Source organism: Camelus ferus, chromosome 1 (assembly GCF_009834535.1).
Source record: "Camelus ferus isolate YT-003-E chromosome 1, BCGSAC_Cfer_1.0, whole genome shotgun sequence".
In the NCBI taxonomy this organism is placed as follows: domain Eukaryota; kingdom Metazoa; phylum Chordata; class Mammalia; order Artiodactyla; family Camelidae; genus Camelus; species Camelus ferus.
This window is the reverse complement of record NC_045696.1, coordinates 77,562,679-77,573,935: the sequence shown is the minus strand read 5'-3', so window position 1 is coordinate 77,573,935 and position 11,257 is coordinate 77,562,679. Positions and strand designations below refer to the sequence as shown.

At 36.7% G+C, this 11,257-nt stretch overlaps 1 long non-coding RNA gene across 1 annotated transcript in view; it reads right to left on the bottom strand.

Annotated features, from left to right (window-relative positions):
- The window catches only part of LOC116665017, a 471,111-nt gene that overhangs the window by 39,959 nt on the left and 419,895 nt on the right, over positions 1-11,257 (bottom strand). The gene's annotated exons all lie outside the window — the stretch shown is intronic.

Here is an 11,257-nt window from a genome sequence, read left to right as displayed (position 1 = left end):
CCACAGTGTTGATCAGAAGTCTGGGATCCTGTACTTCCCCTACCTCCCCTACTGGAAGCCGGAAAAACAATCTTCCAACTTTTTTGACTTTTACTCTCTTTAAGTGCCTGTCCTTGGCAGATCAAATGGGAACAGGGCTACATGAGAGGCTCTGAAATGTGAATTTCTGCTTCCAGCCCTGGCATTACAGGGGAGGAGGTAGGTGGGTGGGCATGGGACCGAGTCCACACAGATCACGGCTACTTTAATCTCCAAATGGCTCTCAATTCTTCTTTGAATGAGTGAGCATACCTAACTCACTCACACACGTGTATCAAGATCCCTTGATTTCTCTCCCCTTAGTCTATGGGTGTCACTTAATCACATCATCTACTGTAATCCGAAATGACTGGAGTGTGATTTTCCTACACTTGATAACAAAATGACTAGCTGTAAGGCAGAGCTACGAGAGTAGAAGACATGCAAACACATAGCAGTAGCAAAGCCTTAAGTCTTAGAGGCCTAAATAAGGTGGTAAGAGAGCAGAGAGTAAAAATAATTAAATCTTGTAGATGCTTTAAGAAAGGTTTCTCAAGGGAAAGTGCTTAAGTTGAGTCTGGAGAGTGAATAGAAGTCCTTCGGGGGAAAAGAAGAAGAACAGCATTACCGAAGAGGGGAGCTGTGTGTGGGGTCCCACAGGAGAGAAGAGACAGGGCATTCCCATACTTCTCTGCTTTGAAGTCTTTTTTTTTTTTCTCAACTTCAGCAAAAATTACCATTTGATACTGTGGTTTTTGTGGGAAGATCAACCTCCAGAATGCTTATTAGTTTAGATGCCATTTGACATTATAAATACTTAAAGTGACTTACTTACATATGGTACAGACTGAACAGATTTCCTTCACAATATAGAAGTCATGGTGGTTTTCCATCATATTCAGCATAAAGCCCTAATGTCTTAGGATAATACCCAAGATCTTTCCTGGTGGACTCTCACTCCCACCTCTTCCTCCATGCTGGCCTCGTCTCCCTCTCATGTCTTAAACTCCAGCCACATTGAATGTCCTGAATTTTCCCATTCACACCATGCTTTCTCATGTTGCAACACCTGTGTGACTTCTTTCATTCTTTCAATAAGACAACCTTCCAGCCACCAATTCCCATATGATACACACCTTTAATCTCCAAAATAAATCTTGTAAAGTCATTTCAAACCTTACTTGTAAAATATTATTCAAACCTGCCTTATAGCACAAAAGAAAAAAAGCTCACATGCAAATCTTCATCCCCTCATTTTTAGATGTAGAGGAACAAAGAATCACCACATAGCTGAAAAAAGCCTAAAACAGAACTGAAGAATCAAAATCAACAAATGCCTAAGGAAAAAGAGATAATCCAAGGAAAAGAGAATCTCCCCAAATTGTTAGTTAATATGTATGATAAATTATTTTCACAATATAATTAAGATAACCAGAAAGAACAGAAGTTCTTACAAATAAAATATGGTTATAAAAATAAAACAGGCCATGAAATGAACATAAGAAGCCATTTTCCCAGGAAAAAAATACATTTTCCCAGGAAAAAATATGGCAGAGAACTAAAAAACAAAGAATATCAATCCAGGAAGTTCAACAAAATATAAATCAACCAGTGCTTGAATTCATAAAGAATTAACAGTTTTGGACATTACCCTCCCACTACAAAGAACTGAAAAACAGGAGAAACTATAGGAAACAATGTTTCTGGACATTTAGACAAAAAGAAACCCAGGGATGAAGTGCCTGAGGGAAGGGAAACAAATAAGGTGAGCCCTTAACTGCCCCCGCTTACTGCCGAAGGCACTTTCCATGATGCAATACAACGAGGAGGGTGATCGGGAGGAGGATATTGGACAGAGGAGTTTTAAATATCTGGAGACAGGAACCTTGACCTGAATACTGATATCATATGTATTGGATGGAATCCCAGGAAGCTACTAAAGAACAACCAGAAAACAGGAGGCTGAACAAGCTCTGGGCTGGGACAGGTGGAAAAGCTGTAACATCCAGGGGCATGGGCAAGACTACTCAAAAGGAGACTTTCCTGGTAACAAGAAAAATTAATCCCAGGTCAAAGGCTGCTCTAGACACTTCCAAATCAAGCTAAAACCAAACCTTTACAGGATTAAACTATTACTTACTAATTTAACTACACACTTGAACAACATACAACACATTAGAAATACAAGAAAATGTAATACCTCAAAATATAAAGCTACATACAATGTGAGGCATCCAATAAGTAATTGCATAGGAACAAGAAAATATGAATGACATATAATTAGGAGTAAAAACCAACTAATTGAAAGAAATTAGAAATAACAGAAGTTATGGAATTAATAGCTAACAGTATGAAAAAGTTATTATAATAGTCTCCCTATGCTCAAAATATTAAGGGAAATATAAAATTTATGAGGAAAGAAATGGAAGTTATAAAAAAGACCTAGATAAAACTTCTAGAAGTGTGGAGAAATAAAAAATTTCCACATAAACTCAAAGGATTAACAGTAAATTGTATACTGAAGAAAAGAAATCAATGAAATTAAAATTTATTCCAGGGATGCAAGAATGTTTTACATTTGCAAATAATCACTGTGACATATTGCATTAACAAAAAGGATAAAAAAACACATGATCATCTGAATAGATGTTGAAAAAGCATTTGACAAAATTTAATGTCCATTCATAATAAAAACTCATCAAAGTTGGTAGGGAGGGAACATATCTCAGCATAATAAAGGTCACTTATGATAAACCCACAGGTCACATCATACTCAGTGGTGAAAAACAGAAAGCCTTTCCTCTAAAAACAAGAAGAAGACAAGGATGTTCACTCTTCGACAATTCTATTTAACACAGTATTGTAAGTCCTAGCCACAACAATCAGACAAAAAATATATGAAAGAAGAAAGAAAGAAAAGAAAGAAGGAAGGAGGGAAGGAAGGAAGAAAGGAAGGAAAGAAGGTAAGAAAAAAAGAGAAAAAGAAAAGAATCCAAATTGGAGGAGAAGTAAAACTGGCACTATCTGAAGATGGCGTGATACTGTATATAGAAAACTCTAAAGTCTCCACCAAAAAACTATTAGAGCTAATATATGAATTCAGTAAAGTTGCAGGATACAAAATTAATATATAGATATCTGTTGCTTTTCCATACACTAATAAATTAACCATAAGAAAAAAACAATAACAAAAAAAAACCCCATTTAAAATAGCATCAAAAAGAATAAAATACCTAAGAATAAACTTAACCAAGGAAGAAAAAGACCTATATGCTGAAAACTGTAAAACACTGGTGAAGGAAACTGAAGATGTTAGAAGGAAACGGAAAGATATTCTATGCTCTTGGATTAGAAGAACTAATATGGTTAAAATGTTCATACTAATCACAGCAATCTACAGATTTAATGCAGTCTCTCTCAAAATACCCGTATCTTTCACAGAACTAGAATAAATAATACTAAAATTTATATAAAATTACAAAAGATCTTAAATTGCTAAAGCAATCTTTAGGAAAAAGAATGGAGCTGAAGTATTATGCTCCCTGACTTCAGACTATACTACAAGCTGCAGTAATCAAAGCAGTATGATACTAGCACCAAAAGAGACATATAGACCAATGGAACAGGATAGATGGACAAGAAGCAAACCCAGGCACCTATGGCCAATTAATCTACAACAAAGGAGGCAAGAATATACAATAGAGAAAAGACAGTCTCTTCAATAAGTGAGGCTGGAAAACTGGACAGCTACATGTAAAAAAATGAGGTAAGAACATTTCCTCCTAACACATACAAAAATAAACTCAAAATGGATTAAGTACCTAAATATAAGACCTGAAACCATAACTCTTAGAAGAACAGAGGTAGAACATGTTAATATAAATTATAGTAATATTTTGGGGGGTATCTGTCTCCTAACGCAAAGGAAACAAGAGCAAAAATGAACAAACAGGACCTAATTAAACTTAAAAGATTCTCCTCAGCAACGAAAACCATCAGCAAAAGACAACCTACTGAATGGGAGAAAATATTTGCAAGTGATATGACTGATAACAGGTTAATATTCAAAATATATAAACAGCTCATACAACTCAATATCAAAAAAACCTAATAACCCAATAAGAATAAATGGGCAGAAGACCTGTATTCAGGTCTCCTGAACAATTTTCCACAAAAGATATACAGATAGCTAACAGACATATGAAAAGATGCTCAGCATGGCTAACTATTAAAGAAATGAAAATCAAAAACAGCAAGGTTATCACTTCACACCTGTCAGAATGGCTATCACCAAAAAGTATACAAATAAAAATGTTGGTGAGGATGTAGAGAAAAGGGAACCCTTTGCACTGTTGATGGAAATGAAGATTGGTGCAGCCACTGTGGAAAACAGTATGCAGTTTCCTTAAAAATCTAAAAGTGGAACTATAATATAATCCAGCAATTTCACTGCTGGGTATATATCTGTAGAAAATAAATACTAATTCGAGAAGTTACATGCACCCCAATGTTCACAGCAGCATTATTTACAAAAGCTGTGATATGGAAGCAACTCAAGTGTCCATCAACAGATAAAGGATAAAGATGTGGATCTACACACACACACACAATGGAATATTATTCAGCCTTAAAGAAAACAACAAAATTCTGCCAATTACAACAATGTAGATGGACCTAGAGTATTATGCTTAATGAAATAAGTCACAGAAAGACAAATACCAATCCAGTGTTATCACTTACATGTTGAATTTAAAAAATAAAACAAATGAATGTATACAACAAAACAGAAATAGACTTGAGATATGGAAAACAAACTAGTGGTCACCAGTGGGTAAAGAGAAGAGGGGAGGGGCAAAATAGGGGTATGGGATTAATAGATGTAAACTACTATGTATAAAATAGATAAGCAACAATGATTGTACAGCAGAGGACATTATAGCCATTATTTTGTAATAACTTTAAATGAACTACAAGTCTATAAAAATACTGAATTACTACTGCTGTACAGCTAAACAAGTATAATATTGTAAATCAACTATACTTCAATAATAAAAGCAAACATTTCAAAGTGATAAATTTGTAATCTAAAATTTGAATCAAGAGGATGTAACAATCTTAAAGAATGTATGTACCAACTTGATCTAATTGACATTTATGGAACATTCCACTGAACAACAGCTGAATCATAATCTTTATTTCTTTATTCATATTCTCTGCAAGATATAAAATACCACACTTTCTTCAAGAAAAAGTAAGTAAACTAAATAACCTTAAAATTAATTTGATTTTTGTTTAAATATTTCACAAAGCAAACACCAAGGTGACATTGATTCACTTGTGAATTCTAAAAACTATTTAAGAAAAATAATACAAATTTTAGACACACTCTTTCAGAAACTGCAGAGGAAGAAATACTTTCCTACTTACTCTATGAGGCCAGCACTGTCTTGATAATCAAAACGGTAAAATAATTACAAAAAGGAAAACTGCATAATGCATACAGGTTTAAAATTCTTTTAAAAAGTTTAGCAGATTAGAGTGATATTTTAAAATAGGACATCCATATTAACTGGGGATTATTTTAGGAATACAAAATGTTTTAACATAAAAGTCAATGTAGTTCACTATATTAACAGACCAGAAATAACTATATAGATAGATCAACAAAAATGAACCTTGACACATATCTCACAGAATATATAAAAAATTGACTTGAAATATATTATAGACTCAAATATCAGGGTAGTAACTATAAAACTTTAAGAAAACATGAGAAAGTCTTTGTGACCATAAATTAAGCAATGATTTATTTGATAAGAAAGAACAAAACCATAAATTAAAATACATTGAACTTACCAGTATTTAAAAATTTTGCTCTTTAAATGGAATTTTTAAGAAAAAGAGGAAGCAAGCCATTCGGGAGCAAAGTAATTGAGAAAAATTATTTGTGAAGCATATATAATAAAGGAACTTATTTAGAATATATAAAGAACTCTTGTACCTCAATAATAAAAACAAAAACAACCAACAATTAAAAACCGTGGGCAAGGAGGCAAGAACACAAAGTGGAGAAAAGACAGTCTCTTCAATAAATGGTGTTGGGAAAATCGAACAGCTACATGTAAAAGAATGAAATTAGAACATTCTCTAACATCATATACGAAAATAAACTCAAAATGGATTAAAGACCTTAATGTAAGGCCGGATACTATAAAACTTCTAGAGGAAAACATAGAACACTCTTTGACATAAATCACAGCAATATATATTTTTTTCGATCCATCTTCTAGAATAAAAGAAACAAAAGCAAAAATAAACAAATGGGACCTCATTAAACTTACAAGCTTTTGCACAGTGAAAGAAACCATAAACAAAATGAAAGACAACTTACAGAATGGCAGAAAATATTTGAAAAGGATATGACTGACAAGGGATTAATTTCCAATATATAAAAACAGCTCATACAACTTAAAATCATAAAATCAAAAAACCCAACAAAAAATGGGCAGAGGACCTAAACAGATGTTTCTCCAAAGAAAACATACAGATGGCTAACAGACATATGAAAAGATGCTCAACATCACTAATTATTAGAGAAATGCAAATCAAAACTACAATGAGATATCACCTCACACTGGTCAGAATGGCCATCAAAAAGTCTACAAATAACAAATGCCGGAGAGGGTGTGGAGAAAAGGAAATACTCCCACACTGTTGGTGAGAATGTAAGTTGGTGCAGCCACTATGGAAAACAGTATGTAGGTTCCTTAAAAAAACTAGAGTTACCATATGATCCAGCAATTCCACTCCTGGGCATATATCCAGAAAAAACAAAACTCTAATTCAAAAAGATACATGCACCCCAATGTTCATAGCAGCACTATTTACAATAGCCAAGACATGAAAGCAACCTAAATGTCCATCAACAGAGGACTGGATAAAGAAGTAGTGCAATATATACACAATGGACTATTACTCAGACATAAAAAGAATGAAATAATGCCATTTGTGGCAACATGGATGGAGCTAGAGAGTATCATACTAAGTGAAGTAAGTCAGACAGAGAAAAACAAATATCATACGTTATCACTTATATGTGGTATCTAAAAAAAGACACAGGAGAACTTATTTACAAAACAGAAACAGACTCACAGACATAGAAAACAATCTTGTGGTTATCAAATGGGAAAGTGAGGGTAGGGATACATTGAGAGTTCAGGATTTGCAGATACTACCTACTACCCATAAAACAGATAAACAGTAAGAACCTACTCTATAGCACAGGGAACTATATTCAATATCTTGTAATAACCTATAATGGAAAGGAATCTGAAACAGAATGGGCAAAATTTTGAGCAGATATCTCACCAAAGAAGAGTTGGCAAAATAAGTCCAAAAAAGCTGTAATAAGTTACCTCTGCACAAAGAATGATAATACCAAATTTTCATAACAATATGAAGCTGCTGAAGCTCATACATTACTGCTGGCAAGAGAATGGTACAGCCACTCTGGGAAACAATTTCACAATCTCTTATAAATTAAATATATACACCATGTGACTCCTAACAGATTTCTTTATAAACCAGAGATGACTCAAATATTCATGAACTGTTGAAATGATACAACACATTGTGGTATATCCACACAATGGGTTACTTCCCAAGAATAAAAAGAAGCAAATATTCTGATATACACAATAACCTGGAGAGCTCTTAAGAGCATTATGCTAAATGAAATAAGTCATATTCAGAAGTCTAGTGTTGGGAGAAAATTCTCCATGGCATTTCTACACATTTTGTGATAGCTTTTGTTGAAGACCCTCTTTTCAAGAATGTTTGTTATTCAAGCTCCTTGGGAGCAAGAGATAGTGTCTTTCTCAAGGTGAAAGGACAGATCTGTTTCCTAACCAGTATAATAATGACATTGTCTCCCTGTTGGGGCAAAGGGTGGGTAGATTGATGACAACTTATTAAAAAGACCAGAGGTATCCTAACTCAGGGGTCCTTAGCTGTTAACAGATCCACTAATGTGCAGCAATCTCCTGGGCCCACCTTGCACCACCCACCATGGAACTTGAGGGGGCAAGGTAAATGGGTGACAACATGAAGCTTATGCTGTCTGTTGTGCTGTGTGTAATAAACTCTCAAAATCCAACTGGAGTATTGTCCACTTACCAGCCAAATTTATGGGTCTCTGGCAAGCCAATCTAGCAACTTCTACCACTGTGCTGCTGCTTGGGAACCGCTTGGCAATTACATCATGTAATACTGCATTTACATGAACTCCTAGAAAAGGCAAATTTATAGTGGCAGAACCGGATTAGGGTATGCTAGGATGCAGGGTAAGGCATTTATTGCAAAATGGGCAAAGGACAACTTTTGAGGTGATGGACATGTTTTATATCTTGATTGTGGGTGTGGTTATGTAACTGAATAGATCTGTCAAACCTCAAAATGTATACTTAAAACTGATAAATTTATGTTAAAATTTAATTCAATAAAAATATCGAGAGTTTGTAATAAAAAAAAAAACAGAAAAAATGGAGGGAGAAGACTAACAAAAAATAATGGAGGATAATTTGGTAAAATGAGAGCACAATCATTGTAAGGTCCTACTGATTTGTCACCATAAACATGCTGTAAAAATTTAAAGCACCAAGTTTTAAATGTTCTAGAAAGTAAAAACAAAGCAGAGGGTGACCAAGATGGCAGAGTAGGAGCTGGAGCTCACCTCCTCTCACAGACAAACCAAAACCATGACTAACTGCAGAATAACTAGCAATAAAAAGACTGGAAACTACCAGAAAGCATCTTCTGTGGCTAAAAACGAAGAAACCACAAGATGACTGACAGGAGGGGCCAACTCGTAGTATAATCAGGTCCCACACCCTCCAGGTGGGCGACCCACACACTGGGGAATAATTACATGGCAGAGGTTTTCCCATGGGAGTGAGAGTTTCGAGTACCACATCAGACTCCTCAGTCTGGGGGTCTGGCACCCGGAAAAGGAGTCCCCAGAATGTTGGCTCTGAAGGCCAGTGGGCCTCGATTACTGGAGGAATCAAAGACTATATGCTTAACGGTCGCACAGAAAATCCCACGCTCACTGGGACCAAGAACAAAAGCAGTAATTTCACAGAAGCCTGGGCTGGACCTACCTGATGTGCTTGGGGGTCTCCTGGGCGAGTATGTGGTGGCTGTGGTCACCCTGGGGGCATAGACATAGTGGCAGACAGTGGCAGACAGTCAGGGATGTTCATCTGAATGAACTCTCCTTCCTGAAGGCTGACATCTTTCTTGGACATTAGCACCAAGACTTGGCCCCATGCAACAGCCTTTAGGCTCCAGAACTGGGATGCCTCAGGCCAGACAACTAACTAGATGGGGACATATCCCCACCCATCAGCAGACACAGCCTAAGGCTGACCCCACAGCTGCCGCTACACACAGCCCGGCCCACCAGAAAGAACCAGCTCCACCCAGCAGTGGGCAGGTTCCAGCCTCCCCGACCCGGAAGCCTACATCAGCCTCCAGGACCTGTCTCACCCACCAAGGGGCAGACATTAGAAGCTAGAAAACTTTGATCTCACAAACTGCAAAACCAAGTCCATAAACACAGGTCAGAATCTACCCTGGGACCAGCTGCCACAGGCTCCTGGGTGATGGGAGGGGAGGGCACTGCCGGAACGCTTAGGGTACCTCCTACAGAGGGCCCTCCTCCAAGGTCGAGAAAATAACTACCCTACACAAAAATACAAATAAAAACTTAGACCAAATGAGGCGGTAGAGGAACATGTTCTAGGCAAAGTCACAAGATAAAATTGCAGAAGAAGAAATAAGTGGTGATGGAATAAACAATCTACCCAAGGAAGAGTAATGATTGTGAAGATGATCAGAGAGCTCAGGAGGAGAAGAGATGCAGAGTGAAGTTTGTAGCAAAGAGTTAGAAAGTATAAAGAACAACCAGAGTTGAAGAATAAAATCAGTGAAATGAATAACACACTAGAAGGAACCAAGAATAGACTAAATGAGGCAGAAGTACGGATCAATGAGCTAGAAGACAGATTAGTGGAAATCATGACTGCAGAAGAGAAAAAAGAATGAAAAGAAATTAGAGTATTTTAAGAGAACTCTGGGACAATATGAAGAACACTAATATTCATATTACAGGGGTCACAGAAAGAGGAGAGAGAGAGAAAGGACCTGAAAAAAATTTTGAAGAGATAATAACCAAAAACTTCCCCAGCTTGGAAAGAAAGTCACTCAAGCCCAGGAAGCACAGAGTTCCACACAAGGTCAACCCAAAGAGGAACATACCAAGGCACATAGTCATCAAACTGACAACGATTAAGGGTAAGTAGAATATATTAAAATCAGCAAGAGAAATGCAACAAATAGCATACAAGGGAGCTCCCATAAGGTTATCAGCTGATTTTTCAGCAGAAACTCTACAGGCCAGAAGGAAGGGCATGACATATTCAAAGTGAAGGAAGGGAAAAACCTACAACCAAGAATACTCTGTCCAGCAAGGCTCTTGTACAGAATGTTACCAAAACAAAGTTATTTTTTAAAAAAATCAAATTACAACAGGTCTAACTAAAATCAGACTATCATCAACACTTTCAAATTTTAAGGAGAATGATTTAATCCCATAATTCTATAAACAATTAGATCTTAGTATGTTGTATTAGTCAGGGTTCTCTAGAGAACCAGAAACAACAGGAAATACATATATATGCATGTATCTAGAAGAGATTTAATATAAGGCACTGGCTTATGCGATTATGGAGGTTAAGTCCCATTATATGCCATCTGCAAGCTGGAGACCCAGGAAAGTCAGTGGTTTAGCTGGAAAGCCTGAAAGCTGGAGAGCTGTTGGTGTAGATTCCAGTTCAAGACTGAAAGCCTGAGAACCAGGAGCACTGAGGGCAGTGAAGATTGATGGTCCAGCTCAGCTGGGCAGAGAGTGAACTTATCCACCCTCTGCAGTTTTGTTCTATTCAGTTTCTCCAGGAATTGGATGATATCCACCCTCACTGGGGAGGGCAATCTACTTTACTCAGCCCACCAACTCAGATGTTAATTTCTTTCAGAAACACTGCCACAGACACATCTGGAAATAATATTGAACCAACTCTCTGGGCATCCTGTGGTTCAGACAAGGTAGCACACAAAATTAACCATCACACATCTTATGCTGCCCTGTATATGCTGGCCATACCCACGTGTCTAATCTCAT